We start from the raw sequence: 17,159 nt of genomic DNA, 5'->3' as shown, positions 1-17,159 counted from the left end.
CACACACACACACACACACAACACACACACACTCACAGAGAGAGAGAGAGAGAAGCACACACACACACACACACACACACACACACACACCACACCACACCACACCACACCTCCTTCCTGGAGAATTTATTGCTCATATATTTGATGAAGAACAAGGTAATTAACTGGGAGGCTGTACATCTGGGCAGTGCTTCATATCCATTGCAATAATAAAACACTTTTTTCACATTTTAGCAGAAGAAAGGCTTAGTTCTGTCCACAGATTCAGAGGACCCCAGAGTCTCTGTCTGCAAAGCCTCCTTGTTATAAATCCTGCCTTCCTCTTAAGTGATGGCACACACAATTGCACCAAGGGGCACTAAGTTTACTGTGCAAAAGCATTGCAAGAAAAGCTGGTCCCTTCTCAAAGCTTTAGCATTAGTATGTGGTGGTTTGAAATATATACATGTGGGTTCCTCAGTACTCAAGCTGCTTGGCAGCAAACTGGGACAAGAGTCCAAGGACTTATCCTGTAAAGGGCCACAGGTACAATGTGCATTTTAGAATCCCAAGGGCTGTGGTTTCCTGTACATGTGCCACTATGATCTAGTTACCCCAAAAGGAACCAGTTATGTAGAATTTTCTTATATCCAGGGCTCAAAAACTGGTTCTAAGTTTCTCCATAAGGAACCCACAGACCCATCAAATCACTCTAGGGATCTGACCCAAAGAATACATCTGGCAAACCTACTACAAGTTCCCAGCGCAAGTCCTTAGAACCTTAACCCCAGAGACCACCCCTACCCCCAGCCAAGAAAAAAAATTACCTGCAGAACCTCCCATCTCCGGAGTCCCCTGTTCTGTATTGCAAATTGTGCCCAGCACAAATTATTCGGGGCCCTTCCTTCTAAAAGCAGCAGCATCTGGGCCAAGGCTCCCTCCTTTAAAGGAGGGGGACTTCATATGATAATACGTGTAATATGATATGGAATGACAGAATGCATGACAGTTGCCCATAATACAGAGAAGTCAGTCAAAGGACAGAGGGGACATTTGGATAATTACCATCCATTGGCTAGTCAATCACTCGAACAGAGAGAAACTGCACAAAACCCACAATGGAGTTGGGAAACAAAAGAGACCCGAGCCAGACTCAGGATTAACCGGTCTAAAGCGATCTAAATGCTTTTGTGTCTGAAGAACTGAGGCTCCCGGGTTGCCCCCCCCCTCATCCCAGGGAACTAATTGCGGGGATCAGAGTTAAGGCTTTCTCCCTCCTTTCCTATTTCTTTTTGTAGACTGCTCACCACGCAGTGAAAAACAAATGATTTCTCTCTGTGTGTTCATTAAAGTACTTTAAAGTTAAGGAGGTGCAGGAGGGAAGCGAGATATGGCCCCCTGTCCAGAGGTTGAGAGTCTTCTGCCATGGAAGATGCTAAAACAGCCTCCCTTGGCCTTAATTCTTTGTTTGAGGGTAAGGTCTTTCCTTCTTGCCCCTTGGAAACAAATACTCATGCACCTGACTGGGACTGGGCAGCTGTCGCTGTTCTGGTTGAGATGGACTTATGGTACCCAGCTTTGAGTGAAAAGTATCTCTGAGTTCCCTCCACACCAGAAAAACACCAGTCTCCTGCCCTGAGTTAAAGAACTGCACATCTAATTAAGTGGGGTAAAGGGGCAACAGAAAAGCGCGTCTAAGCCTTCAATGGGAGGTTGCTACAGACGAGATGGTTGTAAATTGTGGGTAGAGAGAAAATCTTTGTAAATTGAGTGAGAAAGGAATCAACCTCTTCTTAATTGGGAGAAATAGGCTTGTTTGGAAGAGGAATAGAGACCTATTTCTTGTTTAGGAAAAGGAGACGAAATGGGGTGATTCCTCTAAAGAGATACCAGGAAATGGTGACTTCAGAGACTGAGAGAGGGATTAAATTCCTTAAAAGAGGCGGACACTAGAGCTCCGTACCCAAAAGCCAGACCCTACACTCCCAGGGCTGGAAGACTGGTAACTATCACCCAGTTCCTTCCAGGGTCTCAATTCACAATTCATCTCGTATCCCTGACGGGCCCTTGCAAGTTCCGGGCTGGGTGGCAGCCGCAGCTTCAGTGACGACCTGCGGGTGCCCACGGTGGCCCAGTTCAGCGCCCTACGCACAGCCCTCCCAGTCCCGGCGCCTCTTACCTTGGTGAGCCCTCGGCAGCGGGTGTGGCCGGCTCTGCGGGCGGCCCCGGGCCAGGGCCGGGGCGCAGGGGACGGCGGTGCGGGACTGGGGGGCAGCAGCAGGGTGAACGCTGGAGGGGCTGGCACGGTGCCCTGAGGGGGGGACGGGGCGGAGGGCAGCCCTGGGGCCTGGCGATGCCCGCAGGGGGCAGGGGAGGGGCGCCGGGGCGCGGGTCGGGAGACCAGGGGCTCCCTCCTGGGGCCAGTAGGGCGCTCCAGCCTGAGGGGCCGGCCCGGGAGCCCGGGCAGCACAGCGATCGGAGTAGCTGCTGGCTCGCCTGAGCTGACAAATCAATCAGGGTCCGCGGAGTCCCAGGAGTTGCCACCCTGACTGTGGCGCGCCGTCCCCGTGAGCCCCGAGCTGCCAGCAGACGGCCGCCTCCAGTGGGCTCCGGCCGGCCGCGGTCATTAGGCTGCGGGCGCGGGAGGGGGCGGCCGGGCCGGCGGGAGCGTCGGGAGGAGGCGACCGCGCCGCAGCGTCCTGGCCTGGGCGCCCCGCCCGCCGCCGTCCCGCGCCCGCTGGGCTCTTCGCCCCCCCAACCCCCGCCCCCGCTCCCGCCCCGTCACTGGCTTCGCCGGCTCCGCTCCCCGTTTGGCTCGGCCCGCCTCCCTCTGTCTCCCTCCATCCCCGGTGTCTGTCGATCTTCTTGTCTGCTGTCCTCTGCGATCCCTCCCTGCGTCTCTAGCTCTTCCTTGCTGCGCCTCTTTCCCAAGGTGGGGTTGCCTCTCTTACCCCTTACCCCTCACTCATTTTCACCATTTTCTCCCTCCCTTTCATTTCTATGCCCCCCCCCCCCAATCCCCGCCGGTCCCCTGCCACTCACTACCCCCTTTTCCCTCTGCTCGGAAAGATTGGTTGTTCTTTCTTATTCCTATTTGGAGCAGAGGTCCCCAGAATCCAACTCAAGTCCTTTCCCTGCTCTGGGACTTTGGACAAGTCACCCCTGCCCCCCCAACCCATTGCAGTTTCATTATCTTTAAAACACGCTAATAAATAAGGACGGTTGTGAAGCAGGGTCTGGAAGTAGGTGTGCCAGTGGCTCTGGATCCCCTTCTGAACCTCACACATTTGCAAATGCGGCAGCCACTGTGGCAGCTGCTTGGCGACCAGGGCACCCTGAGACTAATTTAGCAGGGAGTGTCAAGGGTGATTTCTTCTGGGGTCTCCAAAGCCTCTCCTGAATCGTGACTGTGGTGTCTTAACGCCTATTCCAGGTTTTGGTTGGGCACAGTCCGGAGCTGGGTCTGATATCCCAGGCTGTGTCACCTGCTGGATTTTCTTTACCAGGCCCCATGATTGGGTTTTAAGCATCAAGAGGTACTTCCTAGACGGAGTCTTCAGAGTCAAACAGAAATGAGTTCAAATTCACTTACTTGGGTAGGTAACGCTCCTCCCCTCCCCCAAGCTCGCTTCCTGGATATAGAAACAATTATCAATTTTCCTTTTAGAGTTGGTATTCGTGGTGGTTTGTCTAATGTGCCAGTCTATGAAGCTTTCCACTCTGCCCTAGCTTTCATTCAGGCCCTATGGAAGGGACAGCAACTCACAAGGCAGGGATGGCTTCTGCCTTTATGCTCTGGCTCCTAGTTGGGGAGGGAGGCTAGCATGCAGGGATACTGTCATGATAGCAGATGGGTGTGGTGGATCAAGTGAGATGGGATCAGGAAGGACATTCTCAAGGTGGCCATCAAAGCAGAGACCTGAGGGGGAAGCTAGGGTTGCAGTCAACTAGAAAGGGACGCTAAAGGAATGGGTGAAAACTGTGGAATGCACAGAGACAGAACCAGCACGGTCAGAATGCCTCCAACAAGGCTTGGGTGTGTGGGAGGAGAATGGGGCTAAAGAAGTGGTCCAGGCTGAGGAGGCGTGCCCTATGGATCTGTAGGACTCTGGATGTCAGTGGTGGGAACTGCTCATATTAATCTCCCATCAGTTCAGTCCGGGGTTCATGTTTCTGAACCGGAAGAAGCCAGGTCCAGCAAAGACATGCCTTTTGCCTTTAGACTTTCTCGTTCCCCACCAGCCTATCTTAAGCACTGTCTACCTCTGTCATCTCTTTCTCTACCCAAGTGTCCTTCCTAAGAGCACATATCCAGGGTTAGTTCTCTGCGTCATCGTCATCAAGTCAGGCACATAGGAGCTGTCCCAGTGGCCGGGGAGCCTCTGCCACATGCCAGGCCCTGTGTTCCATTGTTCCTGCACTCACAAAACAATTGTAGACACTTCAGAACATAGGACATTCAGGAGGGAGTCTCACGAGTGTTTGAGACTAGAAGTTCTCTGAGGGTAGGCCTGTCTTAAATTGATTTACCTATTAGGTTCCCAGGGTGTAGCACAGCCCTTGGTGTGAGGCAGACATTTCGGTAACACTTACTGGGAGGACGGAAATAAAATAAAGCTTCCATTCAGATCGTCGAAAAGAAAGCAGGACTCAAATGAGCCACGGAGGAGGAGACTTGCTGTGGAGAAGTAACCAGCAGCAGGCAGAAAGGTCTATAGAGAGTTCAGGAACTCTTCCGTGCCAGGTAAGTAGGTGTCAGGTACTTTCGTGCAGTAACCTGCCAGCCTTCAAGTCGTCCCTGCCTCTTGGGCACGGTTACCGTCTCTTTTCTGATAAACGGCTAGGGTCCAGAAAGGTGAACCCCCCTGGCCCAGAGTCATGCGCCTGTTCTAGGGTTTGAACTAGGGCCTGCTGGTTCTTTTTCGCTAAAAGGTAGAGGCAAAGAAAGAGAAGGCAGAGTGAAGAAGGAGACAGCTGAGAACAAAAGAAGGGCGGTGGTAAAGGAGTTAGCTCCTTTAGCAAGTAATTTTTCAACTTAAAAACAATTCCCATTTCCCAGCCCTGCGGAGGCAGGCACGGCGGATCTGAGGCAAGGCCGGCCCTCTGACTCGCAGGAGCCTGCCGAGGGGCCCGCGAGCTGCTTCAAAGCCGGCCTCTCCGGCACAGGCGCTTTTAAACTTCACACGGGGAAACTTTCCAGGGCTGACTTTCTGCACTTTGTTTCCAAATCAAGAGATGGGGAAGTCCCTCTCAGCCCAGCGGGGAGGAGAGCTCACTTGCCCTGGGGTCTGGGCTTTGCAGGGACTCCCCAGGCTGGGTGACCTGGCCCTCCCCATATGCACAGATGGGGGCGGGGACCTGTCCCCTGTTTATAGTGGTCTCCAGAAGGGAATCAGGATGTGGACTGCCCTTGGTTTCTTAGTGGGTGATAAGGCCTCTTTTCCTTGCTCCACATCTGTTTCTTCCTAGTTTCTCCCAGTAACAAAGTAAGACCTTCTTAGGAGGCCCATAATATTCTGCAAGCTTTTCTCTCAGCAGCAGCTTCAAAAACAGGATCAGTCCGTCTGTCATTTTCTGATCCTCATGTCCAGAGGCAGCAAGGGTCTTTCTAACCCTCAGCTTCTTCCGATTTTTGGAATCCAGATTTGGTTTTTGGATGTTCATCAAGAGGCTGGCTCCGTGAATTTTAATTAAGCTGTCTTTCCCCCCCCATTTATTACTAATAAACTCCTCTTAACTATGATTTATTTGTTAAACAAAGCACCATAAGCCGTCACTTATTCATCTTAATTTCAACAAAATTAAAGTAGTCGCTGTTAGATTGCACCTAATTGCACTTGCAATGAAAAGAACGGAGATGTTAATCAAAATAAATTGAAGATAAACAATAAAATCATTACATCTTGCGACGGTAAGTGTAACTAATCAGTTTTGACTCTGAACGGGAATAATGAATGTGTCACTGAAGGCTGGTTCATTAAGAGAAACCACAGAGACCTGGTCTTTGGGGCAGCAGACAGACACCCTGCCCATGTGACCCTAAGGGTTCTTGCTCCCCGGGTTGGGTGAAGGGGCTCTAAGAAGCAGTGGGAGCAGTGGGAGCTGGGGGGGGTGGTAAGCTCTCGGGATGGATGCCATGGGTGAAAGGGCTCCGAAGCTGCCCTGACACAGAAGGGTTCTCTCATTCTGTTAAGGCAGCAAGCAATCCCATGCTCATTCCTGGACACACCAGGTAACCACAAAAAGAGCAAATTGGGCTGGAAGACAGACAAGGGCTCTGAGAAAGACACACCCCAGGGGATGTAGTAGAGAAGAAGGGCAGTCAGACAGAGCCTAGGAGAAGACATGGAAATGGAAAGAACCATGAGAAGGAAGGGAAACTGAGGTATCCCTCTACAACCTGGGGGCTTGTGGGGAGAAGCAGGTGGCTCTGCACAAATGGAGGTAAATGGAGATAGAGGGCAAGAAGTCTCAGAATCTCAAAGTCCCCAGGAGTCCAGGCAGGCACCTGACTGTGGGGATGAGACCACATTTAATAATAGAACTGACTGCATATGCTTACTATAGGATTGATCGGTCTATCTATCTATCTATCTATCTATCTATCTATCTTTCTTTCTTTCTTTCTTTCCATCTATCTATCTTTCTTTCTATCTTTCTATCTATCATCTATCTATCATTCATCTATCATCTATCTATCTATCTATCTATCTATCTATCTATCTATCTATCTATCTATCGGGTCTTGCTAGGCAGCTCAGTCTGGCCTCATACTCACAATCCTCTGATAAGGATGAGAAGGATATCTGAGGCAGTTACATATCCCTCACAGACTGAGAGGTCCATATTGAGACCCCTCCTCAAGGCATGTGGATATAACAGCAGAGCTAGACAGAGGCCAGCTTGCACTGTATCCCCCTATGTTGCCTTGGCCACACCCTTTCTTCAGTCTCCAGAAGTTGAGTTGCCCTGGGAAGTGGGAAACTCTTAAAGATGCAGACACCTCCTCTGAGATTGGGAACAGAAGAGACAACTGGAAAAAACATTAACATTTTTTGGTTCTACATGAATGCTGGGATCAAACCAAGGGCCTTGTATATGCTAGACAACATTCTACCATTGTGCCATACCCCAAGCCCTAAGGTAGGTTTCGTAGGTTTCGTTTTTTTAAATATCTATCTATCTATCTATCTATCTATCTATCTATCTATCTATCTTTCTATCTATCATCTATCTATCTATCATCTATCTATCTATCATCTATCATCTATCTATCATCTATCTATCAACTATCTATCTATCTATCTATCTATCTATCTATCATCTATCTATCTATCATCTATCATCTATCTATCAACTATCTATCTATCTATCATCTATCTATCTATTTATCATCTATCTATCAACTATCTATCTATCATCTATCTATCTATCAACTATCTATCATCTGTCTATCATCTATCTATCAACTATCTATCTATCTATCATCTATCTATCTATCTATCATCTATCTATCTATCATCTATCATCTATCTATCATCTATCTATTATCTATCTATCTATCATCTATCTATCATCTATCTATCTATCATCTATCTATCTATCTATCATCTATCTATTATCTATCTATCTATCATCTATCTATCTACCATCTATCATCTATCTATCTATCTATCTATCATCTATCTATCTATCATCTATCTATCTATCATCTATCTATCTATCTATCATCTATCTATTATCTATCTATCTATCATCTATCTATCTACCATCTATCATCTATCTATCTATCTATCATCTATCTATCTATCATCTATCTATCTATCTATCTATCTATCATCTATCTATTATCTATCTATCATCTATCTATCATCTATCTATTATCTATCTATCATCTATCTATCATCTATCTATCTATCATCTATCTATCATCTGTCTATCTATCTATCTATCATCTATCTATCTATCTATCTATCTATCTATCTATCTATCTATCTATAGAGTCCCTGAGCTTTTCATAGGAAATAAACTGATGATTTAGCTCTAATGTTACTGTGCCCTAGTTTCCTCATCTTTATGTCACATTTAATAATAGAACTGACTGCATATGCTTGCAATAAGGATCTATCTATCTATCTATCTATCTATCTATCTATCTATCTATAGAACCTTGCTATATAGCTCATACTGGCCTCATAGTCACAATCTTTTTTCATTCTTCTGAATACAGGGTAACAGGCATATGTCACCATGTACAGTTTAAAAGAGTTCATGTTTGCAAAGGCTCAGAATGCTGCTGAGCTTTTGGAATAGCATTTATATGTTTGTTAAATAAACTTAAGTGAATTCATGCTTTGATGGGGCATATGATTCAGCAGAGAAAATTGATCCTTACAGTCAGTTCAGTCCAACAAGCAAGGGTCATAGAAGATGAACTTTAGGATGTTTTGAGGTCTAGCATGGAGATGAATACTCCTGTAAATTCTTGAAGAAATCAAAATTAGATAAGGGTAAAGGAAAGCAGGAAAAATATGTAGGCAAAAGTATCTATATGGGCAAAGGCAGACGGCAAGACATAGCAATATGCTTGGGAGGTTGAGTAGAGACTGGAAACCTGTATATTGATCCTTTCGTCAGGGGCCACCAAAGAACATTGGAGAACAGGGGGATGGAGAAAACACAGTTGATCGTTTTTAAACTTTATTATTTTTAGCATTGCTTTTGTTACAAAATCCACTGCATTTGTTACACCTAAATGTGAAAATGTGACAACTTTTACTCCTTTCCTCCCTTCCTCCCTCTCAGTTCACATGCTTTTGGTAGAAGCAAGTGCTCCATGATATGGGAGGGGACATGTGACCTAAGCCAATCATTACATTCCACTCCGGTGGTAACAGTGATTGGAGAAGGGATGGTAATTCCATCCAATGGGAGCTGATCCAGGGTTTGGGCTTGAGGACCTGGGAGAGGTCTTTAATCCTTTCTGCGGGTCTCTAATCTGACAGGATTTAGGCTTTGGGGCTGCTATCACAATCTCAGGACCATGGGGATTCTGAGACCAAAGCCAGCACAGCAGAAGGCTGCACAACGGAGCAAAAGGAGCCCCAGTGACATCGTTTGAGCCCCAGATCCAGCCAAGATGAAGGCAGCTCTAGCCCCTGGCCCTTTTAGTTTCACGAGCCAATAAATCCCTTTTTGTTCAAGCCAGTTTGGGTTAGGTTTTCTGTCACTTGGAACAGAAGTACAAGCTTCAGACAAGAATGATACAAGGTCGTGTGTTTTAGTAACATGGCTCTGGCAGCCACCGCTAGGCACAGGAGCCTAAAGGAGTAAGCTTTGAGGAGGCCGCCCCCAAAGAGGGCTTACGACAAAGGGCAGGCAGAGCTGGAGGCTGTCATAGCTTATCACCTTAATGTGAGGCTCGAAACAACGGAAATGATTTTTTTTCTGTTTGGGGCGTGTCCAAATGCTTCCCCACCTCCACCCACACCTCCACCCTCACACAACTAGGGCTCATACATGCTGCTTTACTACAGCTCCATTCCCAAGGGAAGATTATTTTCTCCCACTTTCCCTTCCTTTTTCTGCACGGTGCAGGGGTTGAAGCTCAAAGATCTATCACTGAGATATACTCTCAGATATTGGTTCTTTCTTATATAGCTCAAGAAGATCTTGAACTTGAGATCCTCCTGTCTCACCATTCTGAGTGTTCAGAGGAGAGGTTTACCTATTTAATTTTTTTTTTTTTTTTTTTTTTTTTGGAGCTGGGGACCGAACCCAGGGCTTTGCGCTTCCTAGGTAAGCGCTCTACCACTGAGCTAAATCCCCAGCCCCCTACCTATTTAATTTTGATAATTAACCTGGCCTCTGACTTGCTATGCTTCAGGTGGTGACCATGAACTCTCCTAGCTTTACCTCCTGAACTCTGAAATTACAGGCATGTGCTACCATGCCCAGTATATGGGATGCTAGGAATTGAACCCAGAGCTTTGCGCGCTAGACAAGCACTCTATCAATTGAGCTATAGCCCTAGCCCCAAGAGTGTGTTCTTTAAAAAGAATTTATCTTTCAGCTTCTGGAGATCTCAGGTGTAGCTTGTCGCTGGATAACTTCTACTTCTGCTTCTTTCCTAACATCCACACCCTGCATCTATGTCTATGTCTGATAAGGATACTGGCTATCAGATTTCTGGTTTACTTGTGTAATACAGGATATCCTGATCCTTTCTCAAGGTCTTAATTTAATTATATCTGCAATAAATCATTTTCCAATGAATTCTTATTCACAGACTCCGAAAGGTAGATATATGATTTTTCTTTGTGTGTGTGGGTTGCAGGGTTATCTTATTTGATCAGCCACAACCAGAGTAGACAATGTCCTCTAGTTCCCAAAGCCCAGGGCAGTGGTGTCCCATAGATATTTGTCTCCTGGGTTGCCATCTTGCAGCCTAGTAGAGCAACTCAAAGGAATAGGTAGAAGTGAGGAGAAGAGGATATTCAATGCTCTCTTGTGCTCCATGCATATATACACAGGTGCATGTGCCTGCACATACACTCATAAAGACACATACACATATCCATCAATCAATTTTTAAAATGCATGTTTAAAACTCATAGTTAAGATAAGAATTAAAAAATATTCCTTTATTTTTGAGATTATAATATAATTACATCATTTTTCATTTCATTTTCCTACCTTCAAACTCTCTCTCCCCTGTACCCTTTCCTGATGTCTTTCAAATTCTTCATGGTCCCTTTTTCTTTAATTGTACACACACACACACACACACACACACACACACACACACCCCTCTAAATACATAAATGTAACCTGTTCAATCTGTAAATGTTACTTGTATCCCTGTTTTTAGGGCTGACCACATAGTGTTTGACAACCGATTAGTGTTCTTTTCTCTGGGGAAGAATATTCCTTCTGCTCTCAGCACTACTTAGTTACCTGTAGTTCTTTGTCTAGAGGTGTGGCCTCATGAGTTTCCCCCCATCCACATTAGCATGTCTGTTAACATCTGCCTCATTCAGGTCATGTCTAGGTATCCATGTTGGTGAGACACTATGATGTAGCTTCTGACATTTCTAGGAGATGCAAACTCTCTGTTTCTCCTTCTCTTACAATTTCTCCTTCTCTTCCACAATGACCCTTGAGCCTTAGGTACAGGAGTTGTGAAGTAATTGTATCAGCTGGGACAGGGCTCCACGACTCTGTATTTTGATCAGTTTTGGTTTTCTGTGATGGTCACTATCTGTGGCAAAGAGTAATGCTTTAGTTTACATTTATTTATTGTGTATAAGTGTGTGTGTGTGTGTGTGTGTGTGTGTGTGTGTGTGTGTGTGTGCGCGCGCGCATGCAAGCACATCTTTGCCATCTCCCCTCACCATGTGAGTCTTGGTGATCAAACTCAGGCTGTCAGGCTTGGTGCTGAGCACCTTTATCCGCTGAGCCAACTCACTGGCCCTTACCTGAGAAAGTTCTTCGGAGATCTTAGGTATATAAATATACATAGGTATATAAATCAAATGCCAACTGATAATAAAGCATGAAGCACTTATTTTAAAAGTTCTTAGCCTGGGTTCGGTCCCCAGCTCCGAAAAAAAAGAACCAAAAAAAAAAATAAAAGTTCTTAGATATATATGTAATCCTATCATTCATTTATTAAAAATGAAAGCAGAATTGCATCTATGAATTTGCTTATTTTTACTTAAAAATCAACTCTTAGCCAAATATTTGACATTGCAGAAGGTAAAACATTTTCAAAAATTTTCAGACTTGATTGATATTTTGATTCTGTAATTGTTGGTGCTGAGAACATGACTTCACATAAGCACACAGCAAAATGACAGAAGTATCTTTAAGGTCACTTCAGAAATTACTGGAAATTTTGTCCTAATTCCAAGTCAAATTTCGCTGAATTATTTTGTGTGTGTGTGTGTGTGTGTGTGTGTGTGTGTGTGTGTATGTATGTGTGTGTTGTATGTATAAAGAGTCCAGAGAGTGATCTTGATGTCTTCTTCAATTATTTTCCACCTTACCAGTGATTAATTAATTAATTACTTTTATGTGCATGAGTGTTTTGCTTACATAAATGTTTATGTACCACATGCATGCCTGGTGCTCACAGAGGCACAGAAGAGGGCATCAGAACATCTGGAACTGTGAGTTTCCCTGTGGATTCTAGGAACCAAACCTGGGTCTTCGGGAAGAGAAGCCAGTATTTTTTTTTAATATTTTATTTCTTTTATATATCTGAGTACATTATAGCTGTTCTCAGACACATCAGAAGAGGGCATCAGATCCCATCACAGATGGTTGTGACCTACCATGTGGTTGCTGGGAATTGAACTCAGGTCCTCTGGAAGAGCAGTCGATATTCTTAATGGCTGAGTCATCTCTCCAGTCCCAGCCAATACTCTTAACCACTGAGTCATTTCTCCAGTTTTATGTTTTAGTCTGAGATCTCTCACTGAACCAAGCCCTCGCCAGGAGCTCTTGGGGGTCTGCTTATCTCCATCTCCAGTGGTGAAGTTATAGGTACACATGGTCTGGCCTTGCTATTTGCATGCATGATGAGGATTTGAATTCAGGTCCTCCTGCTTGGAAACAAGTGTTTTTACCCACTGAATACTCTCCCCATTCCTCAAATAGCATTCATTTTTTATAAAAACTGTTGCTTTAAAGAGTCTTTTTTTGGGGTTGGGGATTTAGCTCAGTGGTAGAGCGCTTGCCTAGGAAGTGCAAGGCCCTGAGTTCGGTCCCCAGCTCTGAAAAAAAGAACCAAAAAAAAAAAAAAAGAATTTTTTTAATGTGTATGAGTGCCTCTGAGGTCAGAAAAAGGTTGAAGATCTTAAGAAACTGGAGTTACATATGGTTGTGAAGCAGCATATTGAGTTCTGGGAACCAAACTCAGGTTGTCTGTACAAGCGACAATGCTCTTAATGGCTAAGACATCTCTCAAACTGCAATTTGTTTGTTTGTTTTGAGACAGGGTCTCACTATGTTGTCCAGCATCTGGTGCTCAGCATGCAGACTGGGTGTGTTGAACTCTGTCTTTACCTCCTGAGTATTAGAATTAAAGGCATGTGCCTGCTCTAACTTTCTAATGCAATACAAACGAAAGATATACCCAATTGATACTTTTATGCTGGGAAATGATAGTAGGAAAGTGTCAGAAGTCTTTGTTGCCCATAATTAATCACCATGTTTTTAACTATGCTTATTATAGTAATAACACAGCAATGTGTAACATACACTCTTCTCAGATCTGAGCTCATGCTTGGTATGATTGCACGCACAAGGAAAAGGCTATAAAAATTCACTTCTCAGTCCTGAGGGGCCCTGATCATTGAGTCATTATAGATCTTCATGACTACTCTCTTAGGTAAAGGCCATCAGGAATGGACTCCTGCCTTCCCTTCAGTAGCATCTCCTCTATCCTTTATACCTTTGTCCCCAGCTCTGCCAGTCACATGACCTTCCTCATCCAGCCTTTGCCTCTGAGTCTCCTCTTCAAACCCACCACCATCTTGGTTGTCTATTCACTCCTCAGGCTTTGGACCCTGATTCAACAGCATTGCTTAGGAGAAATCTACCCTGACTTTGGTGAGGCCACTTTAAGTTCCACCAAGTTCACTCCCGAACTGGCCTTTGAGACCTGCAGAACACATCTGGGCACTCCATGATCCTTTTGTTAAAGACATCCTTGGAAATAGCTGGGGGTATCATGACCTGTGTAGACATGGCTGCCCTAGGCAAGGACATCAAGACCTTTGTAGCTGCACATCAAAGATGCCCATCCCTGGTCCAAGCTTTATGGCTGAGATGTCTGGGGAGCCATCCTTTCTGTCACCAGGATTGTCTGTCCTCCAGCTCACAGGGAGGGGAGGGGAGGGTTTCTGCAGGGAACTGAAGTCACACTGGACTCAGTTTTGAGGAACCATGTGGCAGTTCCTCCCCCAGCACTGTACATACACTTAACATTACCTTTGTCCTCTATGCTGTCACACTTAGTGTGTAATAACCACGTCTGTCACCCAAAGCTTTGCCTTCTGAGCAGCTCCCTTACTAGGGGCTTCCCTTGGAGCATCTCCCTTTGCCACACTATCAGGTGCACACTATTGTCAGGTCACAGGTGAAGAAACTGAGGCCCAGGTCACATCATTTGTCAAAGTCATCTGACTGGGAACCTGGGGGCCTGGTACGTCCTACAACCAAAGTCTCTCCTTTCTGCCCATAGACCTTTGCTAAGGAACTGCCCATTGACACTGGGGCAAAGTCCAGAACCCCTTAGGTGATCCTGCAGCTCCTGTAAGATAGTGTCTCACTCTAGCCCTGGTAATCAGCTACCTGAGGGCTTTGCATCTGGAGGAACCATGGGCCATTGTTCCTGTTCTTCTTGCACATATAATATCCATTCCACTTTACACAATTGATGAAGGGGTGTCTACACAGGTGATGATACCCCCAGCTATTTCCAAGGATGCCTTTAATAAAAGGATCATGGAGTGACTGGATGTGTTCTGCAGATCTCAAAGGCCAGTTTTGGAGTGGAACTTAAAGTGACCACACTAAGGTCAGGGAAGATTGCTCCTAACTTTTTTCTCTCCTTTTGGATAGTGCTGGGGACTAAACCACAGTTTCACACATGCTAGACAAGTGATCTACCATGACCTGTACCCACAGCCCCCCTTTAAAAAAATCTTTAAAAATTATATGCATATTTGTGTGTGTGTATGTGTGTGTGTGTGTGTGTGTGTGTGTGTGTGCATGGTTTGTATATGTATATATGCAGGTGCTTACAGAGGCCAGAGGCATTGGATTCCCTGGAACTGATGTTACAGGAACATATGTATGTGTGCTGGGAACTGAACTCAGGTCCTCTAGAAGAAAAGACTGAAGGGGTTGGGGATTTAGCTCAGTGGTAGGGCACTTGCCTAGCAAGCGCAAGGCCCTGGGTTCGGTCCCCAACTCCGAAAAAAAAAAAGAAAAGAAAAGAAAAGAAAAGAAAAGAAAAGAAAAGACTGTGCTTATAACCACTAAGTGATCTGTCCAACCCTCTTACCACCCCACACACTTTTAACTTTTTTTTTTCCCCCGGAGCTGGGGACCGAACCCAGGGCCTTGCACTTGCTAGGCAAGCGCTCTACCACTGAGTTAAATCCCCAACCCCACTTTTAACTTTTTGAGTCAGGGTTTCACTATGTTGTCCAGGCTTGCCTTGAACTTTTTATTCCAGACTGGACTTGAACTTTTAATTTTCCTGCCTTAGCTTCCCAAGTAGCTGGGATCACAATTCTGCCACAAGGGTCCCAGCTTCTGTCCATTCTTCAGCATCTAGAGAAGTTAGTTAAATCATTTTTAATTGGACAACTCCAGTGCATAGTATGCGTGTGCACATGTATCCTTTCATGTTGCGGTGTGTTACATGTCTACATTGAAACTCCAAGGGTCTGGAGAGATGACTCAGCAGTGAAGAGCACTGACTCCTCTTCCAGAGGTTCTGAGTTCAATCCCCAGCAACCACACGGTGGCTCACAACCATCTGTGATGGGATCTGATGCCCTTTTCTGGTGTGTCTGAAGACATCGACAGTGTACTCACATACATTAAATAAGTAAATAAATCTTAAAAAAAGAAAGAAAGAAAGAAAGAAACTCCGTGACTCTCCCTTCAGGTGGCCAGAGAGCACTTGGTTTGGGAGCAAAGAGGACCAACCTCTGGATTCAACTCCCGCTCTTCCAGCTCCTCCTCACACCAAACCTGGCTCACGGCCAGAGCTGCCAGCTCTGTGCAGGTGAGGTATTCTTGCCAACATTTAGAATCAGGATGGGTGTTCCTCCCTGGTCTGCCTTTGAGGAGAGGGCAGGGGTGTCCATATTGAGGCTGGCTGGGCAGACAAAGACTTCAAAGGCTTCCCTTTTAATTGCTGGCTGTCAGGCAGCTAGGAGACCAAGGGGCCAGAGGCAAGGTGAGGTGCAACAGGGAGTGGACAGCTATGACTGGGCTGGGAGGGGCTGTCCTCTCTAGCTGGAGCAGAGCAATAGAGCTTTTCTTTTTCTGGGGAGCAGGTGAGACTCTACATTAGCAAGGTGCAGAAAGTCTTCACTGGTTCCTCAGCACCCAGTGTGGAACTAGATGGACTAGGTCTCCCGACCCTCCTGTTGCCCAAAATGTCTTTCTTGCCATGTGAGGACAGTTCTCCCATGCCCTTATGCAAAAGACAAGTTGAAAGTTAAAGAACAAAAGGAAGCAAACTTGACTACCTCTAGCACACATATCCTTTGACCTGACGTTTTTTTTCCTTTTAGGAATGTGCTCTGTAGTCGGGAGGAAACGCCAGCATGCATAGATCCATCCAGCAGTTTTGCTCTTTAGTGGCTTGAGGAAAATGATCTGTTGAAATCCAGTGAGCTCCAGGCACTGAATGGGGCTCTGAGGTAGGGCTCTCAACACACACACATGACCCCTGTGTCACTCTAGAGACTGCAGAGTCAGTAGGAGGAAAGGGTCTTGAAGAGCCATTTATGGAGGTCAGTAGCTAAAATTATGCTAAGTATTTTAAGTGAAGTATTTGGGGTGAAGCTCGAATGTCTTTCTAGTGGGAAGCTGGAGAGATAGCTCAGAGATGAAGAGTACTTGTTCTTAGGGAGGACTCTGGTTGGTTCCCAGCACCCACCTATCAGCTAATCCCAGTTCCGGTGGATCAGGCTCCTCTTCTGGCCTCGGCAGAGGTACTGCAGGCATGTGGCACAGAAACACACATGCACGCAAAACAGCCATAAACATAAAATAAAAATAAATAAATCTTGAGAAAAAAATTCTTCTAATGGTGCTTGTTGCCAGAAAAAATTAGGCAGTATCCCAAATATTCACCCAAAGAGGAATGGTGAGAATCTCTTAAATCCATATGACGGGTTAGTGTGTGGTACTGAAAATAATGAAGTTAAGGATGGGGATGCAGCTCAAGGCTGGAGGGGTTGCCTAACGCAGAAGCCCTATCCCCCCAGTACTTTGAAAAGCAAAAGCCTAATCCCAGTACTCAGGAAGCAGAGGCAAACAGATCTCTGTGAGTTCGAGGACAGCCCGGTTGAAAGCACTAGTTCAAGCACAGCCACGGCTACACAGAGAAACCCTGTCTTGAAAAACAAAACAAAACATACAACAAAAGG

At 45.7% G+C, this 17,159-nt stretch overlaps 1 protein-coding gene across 1 annotated transcript in view; it reads right to left on the bottom strand.

The window, feature by feature from the left end:
* Positions 1–2,710, bottom strand: part of Lhx2 (LIM homeobox 2) — a 30,302-nt gene extending 27,592 nt beyond the window's left edge. Inside the window, exon 1 of the mRNA XM_017591665.3 lies at positions 2,159–2,710. The gene's annotated coding sequence lies outside the window, so the exon portion shown is untranslated. The remainder of the gene's footprint in view (positions 1–2,158) is intronic.
* Positions 2,711–17,159: the final 14,449 nt, after the last annotated feature.

The sequence above is a fragment of the Rattus norvegicus genome, chromosome 3 (genome assembly GCF_036323735.1).
Source record: "Rattus norvegicus strain BN/NHsdMcwi chromosome 3, GRCr8, whole genome shotgun sequence".
Classification (NCBI taxonomy): domain Eukaryota; kingdom Metazoa; phylum Chordata; class Mammalia; order Rodentia; family Muridae; genus Rattus; species Rattus norvegicus.
This window is presented reverse-complemented; position numbering and strand designations above follow the sequence as displayed.